The sequence below is a fragment of the Rana temporaria genome, chromosome 1 (genome assembly GCF_905171775.1).
Source record: "Rana temporaria chromosome 1, aRanTem1.1, whole genome shotgun sequence".
Classification (NCBI taxonomy): Eukaryota; Metazoa; Chordata; class Amphibia; order Anura; family Ranidae; genus Rana; species Rana temporaria.
In genome coordinates, this window is record NC_053489.1 from 81,768,542 (window position 1) to 81,781,940 (window position 13,399).

At 41.7% G+C, this 13,399-nt stretch overlaps 1 protein-coding gene and 1 non-coding gene across 2 annotated transcripts in view; one reads left to right on the top strand and one right to left on the bottom strand.

Annotated features, from left to right (window-relative positions):
* Nucleotides 1-13,399, bottom strand: part of LOC120928642 (cAMP-specific 3',5'-cyclic phosphodiesterase 4D) — a 418,990-nt gene that overhangs the window by 339,707 nt on the left and 65,884 nt on the right. The window lies entirely within an intron of this gene.
* LOC120925363 lies at nucleotides 6,837-6,943 on the top strand. The gene has a single exon (XR_005746645.1). It is a non-coding gene; the product is annotated as a U6 spliceosomal RNA (small nuclear RNA).

The window sequence follows — 13,399 nt, forward strand, 5'->3', positions numbered from 1 at the left end:
AGTAGTCATCATTTACTTTTTGTTGTCTAATTGTGATGCCGCGTACACACCATTACTTTATGTGATGAAAAAAAAACGACGTTTTAAATCATGAAATAAAACGTTTTTGAAACTTCATTTTCAAAAACAACGTTGCCTACACACCATCGTTTTTTCAAAATGCTCTAGCAAAGCGCGGTTACGTTCAGCACTCTTTTCCATTGAAGCTAGCTTCATAACTTGCTTCTGAGCATGCGCGGGTTTAAAAACGTTGTTTTAAACGTCGTTTTGCCCACACACTATCATTTTAATTGACACAAAAAACAACGTTTTGAAAAACGACACAAAAAATTGAAGCATGCTTCAATTTTTTTTTGTCGTTTTGCACAAGACATAAAACGTTTTCCCCCACACACGGTCATTTTAATTGACATTTTTCAAAACGTCGTTTTTTTTTCATCACATAAAGTGATGGTGTGTACGTGGCATGAGTCCTGTTTGTTGCATTGTTTTTTTCATTGGTAATTAAATTTTTCTGTATATGATTATTAACATCCTCATATAGTTCGTTAATTACTGTACTTTTCTACATATATTCTTGATACTATCAATTATTAAATATACATTTTATATTTTTGCTACTTGAATATCCCTTGATCAATTATTGTTGCTAATAGTAACCTTTTTTTGGCCCTCCACTTGGCCATCTCCCCTCTTTCCCTTGCCCCACTATATAATCATTTACTTTTATGTTAACTGTATTTTTTAGAACTTTTTGTATAATTTTAGTGTTTAGAAAATAATCCTTCTTTAATCTCCCTATTCATGCCACATACAACTCAAGTGACATTTCATTTTAGTGTTTTAAGCACGAGCCATCTTCAATGTAGCGTGGTTTCTCAAGCAGCAGCAAAGATTTGGAATACTCCCAGCATTCCAAGACACTCATTAGTAATTCAGTAGTCTTATCCAAACTGGTAACACCAGCCTCACGGAGAGCGTGACACATCCTGCTCAGACACGCTTCTCTAAGACTACAATGTCAACTATTTCAGCACTTTAGGAAGACGTCTGCCATCCGACGCCATTATAGTTTACAAGTTCACTGTTGAAATATATTTATTGTTGAAGATTGTCACATTGATCTTTGGTTGATCTGATGAGAGGTAGAATGCTTATGTGTTCTAAATGATCCACAAATATTATTAAGAGAGGATCACTACAAGCTTTAATTGTCAATTCGTTTTTTGTGTTATTTTGTTTTTGTACTGGTTGGTATGTGGTACATCCCAGTCAAGTGCTTCGTTTTTATTATTAACTTAAAGTGCAACTAAACCCTCCTATACTTTACAGACAAGGAAGCAGCCATCTTAGCCTCTGTTTGATCTTCAGTTGCCATGATGCTGCATTGTGATCATTTATAAAACCATATTATTTGATGATTCAACGATTCAGTTGAGAACACAAGCAACTGTGACAATTCTTAATCACAGCATGTCTTGAATGTAGCGGTCTTGGGAAACAGTTAAGTTTAGTTTCGCTTTAAGGCATTTTCCACAGTGGAATGTTGGCAGGCTGTCATGATGTCTAATAAAATGTGATGTCTGAATTGCCCCTTAATCAGAGTCATGTGACTGTCGTTTTCAATTGTTGAGTGAAACTGGGGCTTAGGCTGGGTTCACACTACTACACTACTTTGATCCTACTTTGCTCTGCTACATTGGTCCTACATCCATCCTACTTTCATGAACAGGATACTACTTTGATCCGACTTTGTGATAGTCTGACTTGTTCTTTGACCAATCAAAACAATCCCAGAGTGAGATAAATTCCTTTTACTGCTGCTGTAATCACAAGTCGGATGTCAAAAGTCGGATGGTTAGGACAAGGCTCCTACTTTGTTCCTACTTTAATGATATTCAATGGGCTGAAGTAGGATCAAAGTAGGACCAAAGTAGTACAGGGAGTAGTTTCAAAGTCGGACCGACTTGTGTCGGACCAGTTAAGACAGCTCTCATAGGGAAACATTGATTTTCACACGTCATGCTACATGAGCTCCCAATGTAGGACCGTTGTAGGACAAGTGTGAACCCAGCCTTACAGAAGAACTCAGAAAACAATATTCATACTTAGCTGACCCTGCTGCCATTTTGTTTTATTTGTAGACCTAAACAACAAGACATGTTTCTATTAGCATACGGCAGAGCTCTACAAACTGCAGCCTGGGAGCCGGATGTGGCTAATACCAATAATGGGCACTATTCTTCCCACTGACACCAATGATGGGGCAATATCCCCCCTCTAATACCAACGATGGGCACTATTCTTCCCACTGACACCAATGATGGGGCAATATCCCCACCTCCCTTCACCAATACCAATGAGGAACTGTTATCCCCCATTGACACCAGTGGATTTCCTTCTCACACTGGACACAATCCAGAAGTCCGAAGGACAATAAACCTGCCCTGTGTTTAGAAAGTTTGGCGACCCCTGGCATAGGGTATATATGCTATTCACCATGTTTTTCATACAGAGTGCATATTTAGATCACGTATATATAAATTTATTTACCAACCCCTTGCTGACTCTGGGATCCAAATGGCTTTAACAGTCACTGTAATATGGCATAATCCAAAAAGCCATTGATTATGTGTGACTACTTCTGTGCAAATTATTGTTAGTAGCCCTAAATCATAAGAGAACCCCTGAATTCACTGCTTTCCTGCCAACAATCTGTGCTCCTATATAGAAGAATCTATAGAAACAAAATGTAATAAAGATTTACTTTGTCCAGAGACACAGCATTTATAATTTAATGACAAACTAGGTTCAAACTTTAAATAATGCAAGTAAGCATATTCTCTATTGGTTTGTAAGGTTTACATTATCATGAACACAGTTTGTACATTATACTTAGATCTTAGCATTTTTTTCTGTCCTATAAATCTATTTGTATATTCTATTAAAGGGGTTGTAAAGTTTTTGTTTTTTTTTCTAAATAGGTTCCTTTAAACTAGTGCATTGTTGGTTCACTTACCTTTTCTTTTGATTTCCCTTCTTAACTACTTGCCGACCAGCCGCCGCAGTTATACGGCGGCAGGTCGGCTCCCCTGCGCGAGAGCCCGTAGCTATACGTCGGCTCTCGAAGCGGCCACTAGGGGCGCGCGCCCCCCGCTCGTCTCTGACTCCCGTGCGCGTGCCCAGCCAAAAATGTGTCAAAAGTGTCCGAAGTGTCCGCCATAATGTCGTAGTACCGAAAAAAATCGCTGATCGCCGCCATTACTAGTAAAAAAAAAATATTAATAAAAATGCCATAAAAATACCCCCTATTTTGTAAACGCTATAACTTTTGCGCAAACCAATCTAATAAACGCTTATTGCATTTTTTTTTTTACGAAGAATATGTAGAAGAATACGTATCGGCCTAAACTGTGGGAAAAAAAAATGTTTATATATATTTTTGGGGGATATTTATTATAGCAAAAAGTAAAAAATATTAATTTTTTTCAAAATTGTCGCTCTATTTTTGTTTATAGCACAAAAACTAAAAACCGCAGAGGTGATCAAATACCACCAAAAGAAAGCTCTATTTGTGGGGAAATAAGGACGCCAATTTTGTTTGGGAGCCACGTCGCACGACCGCGCAATGGTCAGTTATAGCGACACAGTGCCGAATCGCAAAAAGTGCTCTGGTCTTTGACCAGCAATATGGTCCGGGGGTTAAGTAGTTAAAGGGGTTGTAAAGGTAAAAAAAATAAAAATCCTAAATTGCTTCCTTTACCTTAGTGCAGTCCTCCTTCACTTACCTCATCCTTCGATTTTGCTTTTAAAATTTCGTATTTCTTATTAGAATTCCTCCCTTCCTGTTCTTCTGTCTGTAACTCCACACAGTAATGCAAGGCTTTCTCCCTGGTGTGGAGTGTCATGCTCGCCCCCTCCCTTGGACTACAGGAGAGTCAGGACACTCTCTACGTTGCAGATAGAGAAAGGAGCTGTGTGTTAGTGGGCGACCTGACTTTCCTGTTTTACAGGGGAGGGGTCGAGCACGACACTTCACACCAGGGAGAAAGCCTTGCATTACTGTGTGGAGTTACAGACAGAAGAACAGGAAGTGAGGATTTCTCAAAGAAATAAGGACATTTAAAGCAAAATGGAAGGATGAGGTAAGTGAAGGAGGACTGCACTAAGGTAAAGGAAGCTATTTAGGAAATAAAAAAAAATACCTTTACAACCCCTTTAATGTTTTTTTTTCTTTGTCTGAATTTCTCACTTCCTGTTTCTCCTCAGTAAGCTGTTCTGGCTGACTAACCCCCAGCCAGAACGGATGATGGGAGAAATTCAGACAAAGAAAAAAACATTTAGAAGGAAAAAGGTAAGTGAACCAACAATGCACTAGCTTAAAGGAACCTATTTAGAAAAAAAAAAAAACAACCTTTACAACCCCTTTAAGTATTTTGCCCCGTAGTATAGCACTCATTCATCCTGTGTAGAATGTGAATGTTTACATACACTGTACCCTTATACTGTAATACATTGTGAAGAATGATGGTCCCTCATGTTATCGGTGTCATTTCTGTTGTACGGGACTGATAATCACTCAACAAGCCAATATGACCAATAGAATACCAACCACAAAATATGCAGATGACTGCTTTGTTTTTTCAAATAGTGCACATTTTTACATGCCTTAAAGTATTTATTTAAAGTGTATAATTATTAAAGATTTAACAGGTTAAGAGAGTTGCAACCACATAAATCTAAAGGTCAGTGTGACGGTCAACTATATGAAAGTGGATATGGTGCGGATTCCTGTTTTCAATATCCGGTTGGAAATGAGTACTTGTGCAGTTGGCGATAGTTGAAGTATCTATGTATGGCAATATAAAATATCCGTATAACGCCAAAGATTGTTGTTGCAACATAAAGGAGACAGTTTATTTGCTACTAAAGATTAGGAGTTGGATTCAGTGGTTGTCAACCTGAGCTTTTTTTTTTAAAAAGCATGTTGATGGAGAGCAAAAACTAGAGTAAGGAAAAAAAAAGGGATGGCGGAGTTTGTATATTCAGGGTGTAGAAAATGAGTCAAGCCCTCCTATGTCAGAGCGTTGCCTTCCCAAAGGGGGAAGTTCCGCTTTTCTGCCTCCTCTCATACTTTTGTCAAATTATATTTTTGGGGGGAAGTGGGTACCTGGTTTTGACAGATACCCACCCCCACTTTCCCTCAGATCGCAAAAAGAAGTTTGCCCCCTTCCTCCCACAGCCTCTTGGGACACGTCACAGGGCCCTGAAGGCTGCAGGACCATTCATGATGCACAATGCGGCTTGGGAATGCACAGTGGGAAGCTGGCTGTGAAGCTGCAAGGAGTCACAGCCAGCTTCCCACACTAAAGATGGCGGCACCAGGGACCTGAAGACCGGTGAAGAACCAGACTGAGTGAAGACAGTGCTGGATTCCTGGAGAGGTAAGTGTCCTTTTATTAAAAATCAGTAGCTACGGTATTTGTAGCTGCTGATTTTTCTTTCCTTTTCTCTTCCAGACTAAAGAACCACTTTAACCGCTTGCCGACCAGCCGTCGTCATACTGTGGCAGTTGCCATGGCTGCGCAAATTGGGCACTTTAAGAGCGATAGGGGGCACATGGCGCCAGAGCCGATGTGTGTTGGCGGCAGCCACAATGTCGGTCGGCCTCCTCGGAGAGTTAGAACGAGGGCCTGTCAATGTAAACATAAAAGTTCAGTTTTCTAACAGGGGAGTAGAGAGAGATATGCTGTTCCTAGTGATCAGAAACAGTGATATGTCTCCTCTTTCAGTCAGTCCACTCCTCCCAGAGTTAGAAACACCACCCTAGGGAACACTTAACCTCTTGATCACCCCAAATGTAGTATTTTCACCATAAATCAATGATTTAGATTTGAACAGCACAGTTATATATATATATATTTGTTTTGTTTTTTGACCCATTCGCACATTACTGGCCAAGTGCCTGTACAATTTTTTTAAATGAATTTATCCCTAAGCTATCAGACATGCACAGTGCTGTCTTAAGACAAAGTACACAACACACAGCTGGAGAACACAATAAAAACAAAATAATATTATATTGTGTTATTATTCATTATTAAGGTCATTTTATTATGATTTGATTATGACTTGAAGTGAAGATATACATACTTATATACTTATACATACTTATATGATGCATGTATACCAAGTGTAGATGAAGGTCATAATTAGTACGAAATAGAGTCTACTCAGTTGTACCCGGTGCGATATGACCTTTTGTATGAAAATTAATGACTGGTAAAGCAGAAAGGTGCTGGATATAAAAAAGATCAATATTTTAACCGCTTCCAGCCCGCCGTTAATTAAAAACAGCAGAATGGCTCCCCTGTGTGAATCACCGTTGCTGTACGCCGACCGCTTTAGAGGATTAGGGGGCACGTGCGCGCACTCTCCTCGTCACTGAGAAGCCGGTGCGCTCGCTTCTGATAGAGCAGGAATGGGGATGTGTGTGTATGTGTGTAAGCACCCAAATCCACACCCTGTCAGGGGAGAGAAGACAGATTGTGTGTTCCTAGTAAATAGGAACAACGATCTGTCTCCTTCACTAGTAAGTCCCATCCCCCCTACAGTTAGAACACAAACAGGGAACATATTAACCCCTTGATCACCCCCTAGTGTTAACCCCTTCCCTGCCAGTGACATTTATACAGTAATCAGTGCCTATTTTTAGCTCTGATCGCTGTATTAATGTCACTGGTTCCCAAATCAGTGTCTAAAGTGTACGATCTGTCGTAATGTTGCAGTCCCGCTAAATATTGCAGATCGCCGCCATTACTAGAAAAAGAAAAAAAGTGCTCGCTTCGGCAGCACATATACTAAAATTGGAACGATACAGAGAAAATTAGCATGGCCCCTGCGCAAGGATGACACGCAAATTTGTGAAGCGCTCCATATTAAAAAAATAAAGAAAAAAAAAAAAATGTCTATCCCCTATTTTGTAGATGCTATAACGTTTGCGCAAACCAATCAATATACGCTTATTGGCCTAAGCTGATGAAGAAATAAATGTGCTTTAAAATATTATTTATAGTGCAAAAAATAGAAAAAACTTAGAGGTGATCAAATACCACCAAAAGAAAGCTCTGTTTGACGGGAAAAAAAAAGGACATACATTTTATTTGGGTACAACGTCGCACCACCCCGCAATTGTCAGTTGAAGCGACGCAGTGCCGTATCGCAAAAATGTAAGGGGGCAAATCCTTCCGGTCCTTAACATACCGTATTTTCACCGACTCTTCCGGGTAAGTCTTCTGCGGGACTGGGCGTTCCTAATTGATTGACAGGCTTCCGACCGTCGCATACTGCACGTCACGAGTTGCCGAAAGAAGCCGAACGTCGGTGCGCAGGCGCCGTATAGAGCCGACTCGCAGTCCGGCTTCTTTCGGCAACTCGTGACGCGCTGTATGCGATGGTCGGAAGCCTGTCAATCAGATAGGAACGCCCAGTCCCGCAGAAGACATACCCGGAAGCGGCAGTGAAAATACGGTATGTACGGGGATAAAATAAAAAAAATTTAATGTTAAAAAAACATTTTTGGGATGAACCCCCGCTTTAAGTGGTTAAAGTGATGTTTTACCTGCCCAGTGTTCACTTCAAATACTCAATCAAATTCTGGACAGACTTCTGCTTTCTTAATTCCCCAAATCTGATTACTTGATTAGTACATGAGACATGCACGGGTAAAGTGAACGTGCCAAGAACCAGAACACCTCTTTGTGAAGCATCTGGAGCTCCTGGGCCATATCCTAGCTTTGTGATTTCCCCCCATTATCTAGCGATCGTTTTGCTTTCCAACGCTCATTGGTACTTTGGTTGTTACACATTTTGCAAGGCCAATGTTGGCCTTGTGATAATGGTATTACTATTGTAATGTATACCAATATTTGTTCCCCCAAATAATCAATGCTCATATTCTTTCTCTATATATACTGCTATTAGGAAACCTCTGCTATATATAGTTATGTCTCAGAACACTGTTCATCATACAGAAGAAGCATTACCCAGATGACACACGGCCAATCACTCTCTTAGGAATATCTATGGGCTGATTCTCAGGGAAACAAGGCTCTGGTGTGACACCACCCTAAGGGACAAGATATGAAATAAGCAATTAAAAGAGGAAGCAGTTATAGAATAATTAGCTTAGGAGTCGTATACAGCACTGTAATTATAACACTGAATAAACAATGCATGACTTCATCAGTAACTCTGATTATCAGATGTAACAGGAAACCTATTGGTCTTTCCAAACAATCAGAACGTAAGACGTTTAACCAACATCTAAAGAAAAAAGAATTGTTAAACAAACAATAGGCTCTTGAAAATCAGTTTATCTATTTTAGGACAACTCTTGATCTTGACAAGTTTTGGGGGTTTGCACTTCATAACATCTTTCAATATTTTCTGGCAGGACAACTTTTATGGTCACGACTGGGTAATGATCAATAAAGATAATGGGCCAGATCCACGAAGCAGTTACGCTGGCGTATTTATTGATACGCCGCGTAATTTCTAGGTTGCTCCGGCGTGTCTTTGTTTTGTATCCACAAAACAAGATACGCCTGAAGCTGGGCTATATCCGACTGGCGTACATCTTAGTACGCCGTCGGATCTAAGGTGCATATTTACGCTGGCCGCTAGGTGGCGCTTCTGTTGATTTCCGCGTCGAGTATGCAAATTAGTAGATACGCGAATCCACAAACGTACGTCCGGTCGGCGCATTTTTTTACGTCGTTTCCATAAGGCTTTTTTCGGCGTAAAGTTACCCCTGCTATATGAGGTGTACCCAATGTTAAGTATGGACATCGTTCCCGCTTCGAATTTTGAAAATTTTACATTGTTTGCGTAAGTCGTTCGCGAATAGGGCTTTGCGTAGAATTACATTCACGTCTAAAGCATTGGCGTGTTGCGGGTTAATTTGGAGCATGCGCACTGGGATACCCCCAAGGACGGCGCATGCGCCATTAAAAAAAAACGTAATTTACGTTGGGTCAAGACGTATTTACATAAAACACGCCCCCATCTCATCCATTTGAATTGCGCGCCCTTACGCCAGCAGATTTACGCTACGCCACCGTAACTTTAGAGGCAAGTGTTTTGTGAATACAGCACTTGCCTCTCAAAGTTGCGGCGGCGTAGCGTTACTACGATACGCTACGCCTGCTGAAAATTACGATCTGCTACGTGGATCTGGCCCAATGTTTCAGCTGTGGTGGAGGCTGTGGCTTTGGGCTCACATTAAACTATTATAATCAATTCTGTACAGGGGCTGTCATGCACCATACCTGCTTACCCTTACAATGAGAACTACCATTAGAGTGTGGAATAGGGGGGCGGGCCGCGGGGGGTGGGGGGTTAAAGTCCTGGGGGACTTGTTAACACAACGATACATTTCTTTCCTTTTCTGCACTGAAATCAAAATAATCCCTCTCAAACTGATATCTCTTCTGTTACAGTATCTCACATAAGTGAGTGCACCCCTCACATTTTTGTAAATCTTTTATTCTATCTTTTCATGTGACAACACTGAAGAAATTACACTTTGCTACAATGTGAAGTAGTGAGTGTACAGCTTGTATAACAGTGTCAATTTGCTGTCCTCTCAAAATAACTCAACACGCAGCCATTAATGTCTAAACCGCTGACAAAAGTGAGTACACCCCTAAGTAAAAATGTCCAAATTGGGACAAAAGTGTCAATATTTTGTGTAACCACCATTATTTTCCAGCACTGCCTTAACCCTCTTGGGCATGGAGTTCACCAGAGCTTCACAGGTTGCCACTGGAGTCCTCTTCTAATCCTCAGTGACGACATCACTGAGCTGTTGGATGTTAGAGACCTTGCACTTTTTCACCTTCCGTTTGAGGATGCCCCACAGATGCTCAATAGGGTTTAGGTCTGGAGACACTTGGCCAGCAAGGCAGTGGTCATCTTGGAGTTGTGTTTGGGGTTTTTATGTTGGAGAACTGCCCTGCAGCCCAGTCTCCCAAAGGGAGGGAATCATGCTCTGCTTTGGTATGTCACAGTACATGTTGGCATTCATGGTTCCCTCAATGAACTGTAGCTTCCCAGTGTTGGCAGCACTCATGCAGCCCCAGACCATGACACTCCCACCACCATGCTTGACTGTAGGCAAGACACACTTGTCTTTGTACTCCTCACCTGGTTGCCGCCACACACGCTTCACACCATCTGAACCAAATAAATCTATTTTGGTCTCATTAGACCACAGGAATGGTTCCAGTAACCCATGTCCTTAGTCTGCTTGTCTTCAGCAAACTGTTTGTGGGCTTTCTTGCACGTCATCTTTGGAAGAGATGACGACAGCCATGCAGACCAATTTGATGCAGTGTGTGGCGTATGGTCTGAGCACTGACAGGCTGACCCCTCACCCCTTCAACCTCTGCAGCAATGTTGGCAGCACTCATACGTTTATTTCCCAAAGACAACCTCTGGATATGACGCTGAACATTTGCACTCAACTTCTTTGGTCAACCATGGTGAGGCCTGTTCTGAGTGGAACATGTCCTGTTAAACCGCTGTATGGTCTTGGCCACCATGCTGCAGCTCAGGTTCAGGGTCTTGGCAATTTTCTTATAGCCTAGACCATCTTTATGTAGAGTAACAGTTCTTTTTTTATCTCAGGGAGATCTTTGCCATGAGGTGCCATGGTGAACTTCCAGTGACCAGTATGAGAGAGTGAGAGCGATAACACCAAATTGAAAACACCTGCTCTCCATTCACACCTGAGACCTTGTAACACTAAAGAGTCACATGACACTGGGAAAATGGCTAATTGGGCCCAATTTGGACATGTTCTCACTTTTGTTACCAACGGTTTAGACATTAATGGCTGTGTGCTGAGTTATTTTGAGGGAAATGCAAACTTACACTGTTATGCAAGCTGTACACTCACTACTTTAGATTGTAGCAAAGTGTAATTTCTTCAGTGTTGTCACATGAAAAGATATAATAAAATATTTACGAAAATGGGAGGGGTGTACTCACTTTTGTGAGATACTGTATATCCTGCTACATCATACCTGCACCTCTCAACTTGACCTGGCAAAAATAAGTCTCTCCACTACAAGCCTGGAAACTCTTGAAAGTCGAGTCTTTGCCCAACACTCACTCTACTCTATATAGGGCATTACAACAAGCTAAACCTCCAGTGTTGCACAAATACAGAGAAAATGGTCACTGGATTTTCCAAGTCAAGATACAAATGACTGGGGTGATGTCTGGGACTATCTGTTTCATTAACTGATCTGAGACAGAAACAGTCTTGTGCAATTTAAAATTGTTTCCCGTTGCTTCCTTAGGCCTCGTACACACGGCCGAGAAACTCGACGGGCAAAACACATCGTTTTGCTCGTCGAGTTCCTTGTGAAGCCGCCGAGGGTCTCGGCGAGCCAAATTTTCCCATTGCCGTCGGGGAAAAAGAAGACAGGCTTTCTTTTTGGCCCGACGAGATCCTCGGCGGTTTCCTCGTTGAAAAGTGTACACACGACCGGTTTCCTCGGCAAAAAAAAAAACCCAGCAAGCTTCTTGCAGGTTTTTGCCGAGAAACTCGGCCGTGTGTACGAGGTCTTATACCAGCCGGAATGGGAAAGTTCTCTGATCACTGTAGTGCATGTTGGAGATGCTGCTGTTCAAATGCAGATTCATATTTATCTTTTTTAGACATGGACGGGAATTATCAGGTCACAGTCGTGATCTCTAACAAAAAAATATATAGCAAGGGACGATTATAGCAGTTTTACTGTATGGCTTGCATACTCCAACTAAGTACTTTTATTTTATTGATTTTATGGATATTTTAAACTTTTTTTGTAACAAATACATGTTCTACTTATAATGTCTCAATGTCCTTCTTTGGTACCAGTAAAGTCTGCAAGGTTCTAAATCTCTTTTTTTGACTAGTAATCATGGATGAGGTACCCTTATATAGCCTGCTTTAGTTTTATAATACTAGTGCAGCTTCTAACTTCAGCTTTGACAATAAAACCTAGTAGCCGATTGTTTTTTTTTGTAGAGTTGCACCGAATTTTGTGTGCACTAGTTTTAGTAAATCTCCCCCACAATAGCTTATTTTTGTATGTGTATTGGCTTGTTTGCCATTTTTTAAACAGTTTTCTGATGTTTCTTGCAAAAGTTGTCCAAGTACCGTATATACCCGAGTATAAGCCAAGTTTTTCAGCACATTTTTTGGTGCTGAAAATGCCCCCCCTCGGCTAATAATCGAGTCACCTTTTTGCGCCTGATCTCCCGGATTTTGGGGACCCGGTACCGGCCGGCCGTAGGTCCCCTGGATCCGAAACTTGGCACACATGTAGCCCTAGTTCTCCTCTACAGGTGTGCAAAGTTGCTGTCTGTGGGACCTACGGCCGGGAAGCACCGATTTTTCAAAGCCGGGCACCCCTTCTATATACTCCCATGTTAAACGTAAGTCTAGTCATGGGCACAGTGAGGCATGGGCACAGTGAGGCATGGGCACAGTGAGGCATGGGCACAGTGAGGCATGGACACGGACACAGTGAGGCAAAGAGGCACAGTAAGGCATGCAGATGGGAGGGTGGCGGAGGTTAAATATTTGGGGGTCAGTGTGACCAGGAATCTCAGGGATTATGTCCCTTTGAATATAGAGCCCCTATTTGCCATTATTAAAGCTCGAACGCAGGCATGGGCCAGGCTACCCCTGGGAGTAATGGGTAGAATAAATCTAGTGAAAATGATTTTACTGCCCAAAATTCTATATATGCCCCATTGTACATACCTCTAAAAGTGTTTAAACAGATGGAAGCAATCCTAAACTCATTTGTGTGGGGTTCAATTCGACATAAATTGGCGTGGCACGTACTTAAAAACCCTACATTGGAGGGGGGATGCTCCCTTCCGGACCTACAAGATTACTACATTGCGTCGCAATTGTCCCATGTCTATAATTTTAACACATCGGAAGCGCAGAGGCATAGGTCGTTAGTATGTAATAGACCAGGTAGCCCTCTCCATACCCCGGTACAGGCAATATTTAGAACGGGACATGGAGGGTGCAAGTCGGCGCACTTCGGGGCAGACATGCTAACGCACCAACAAAAAATCTGGGATATAGCCCTTAAAAAACTGGACAGGACACATGTACACTCTCATACACCACTGTGGAGAAATGGAAGTCTACCCGAATTAGGAACGGTACCGGACCCAGGGATATGGAATACTTTTCCTGTCACAGGTCTTAACTGAAACAGGACCTAAATCCTTTTCAAACCTTAGGGAAGAATTTTCCCTCCCGCCCCAATATATTTTTCGGTATTTGCAGCTACGGCATGCACTTAGAACACAAATGGAACAGGTC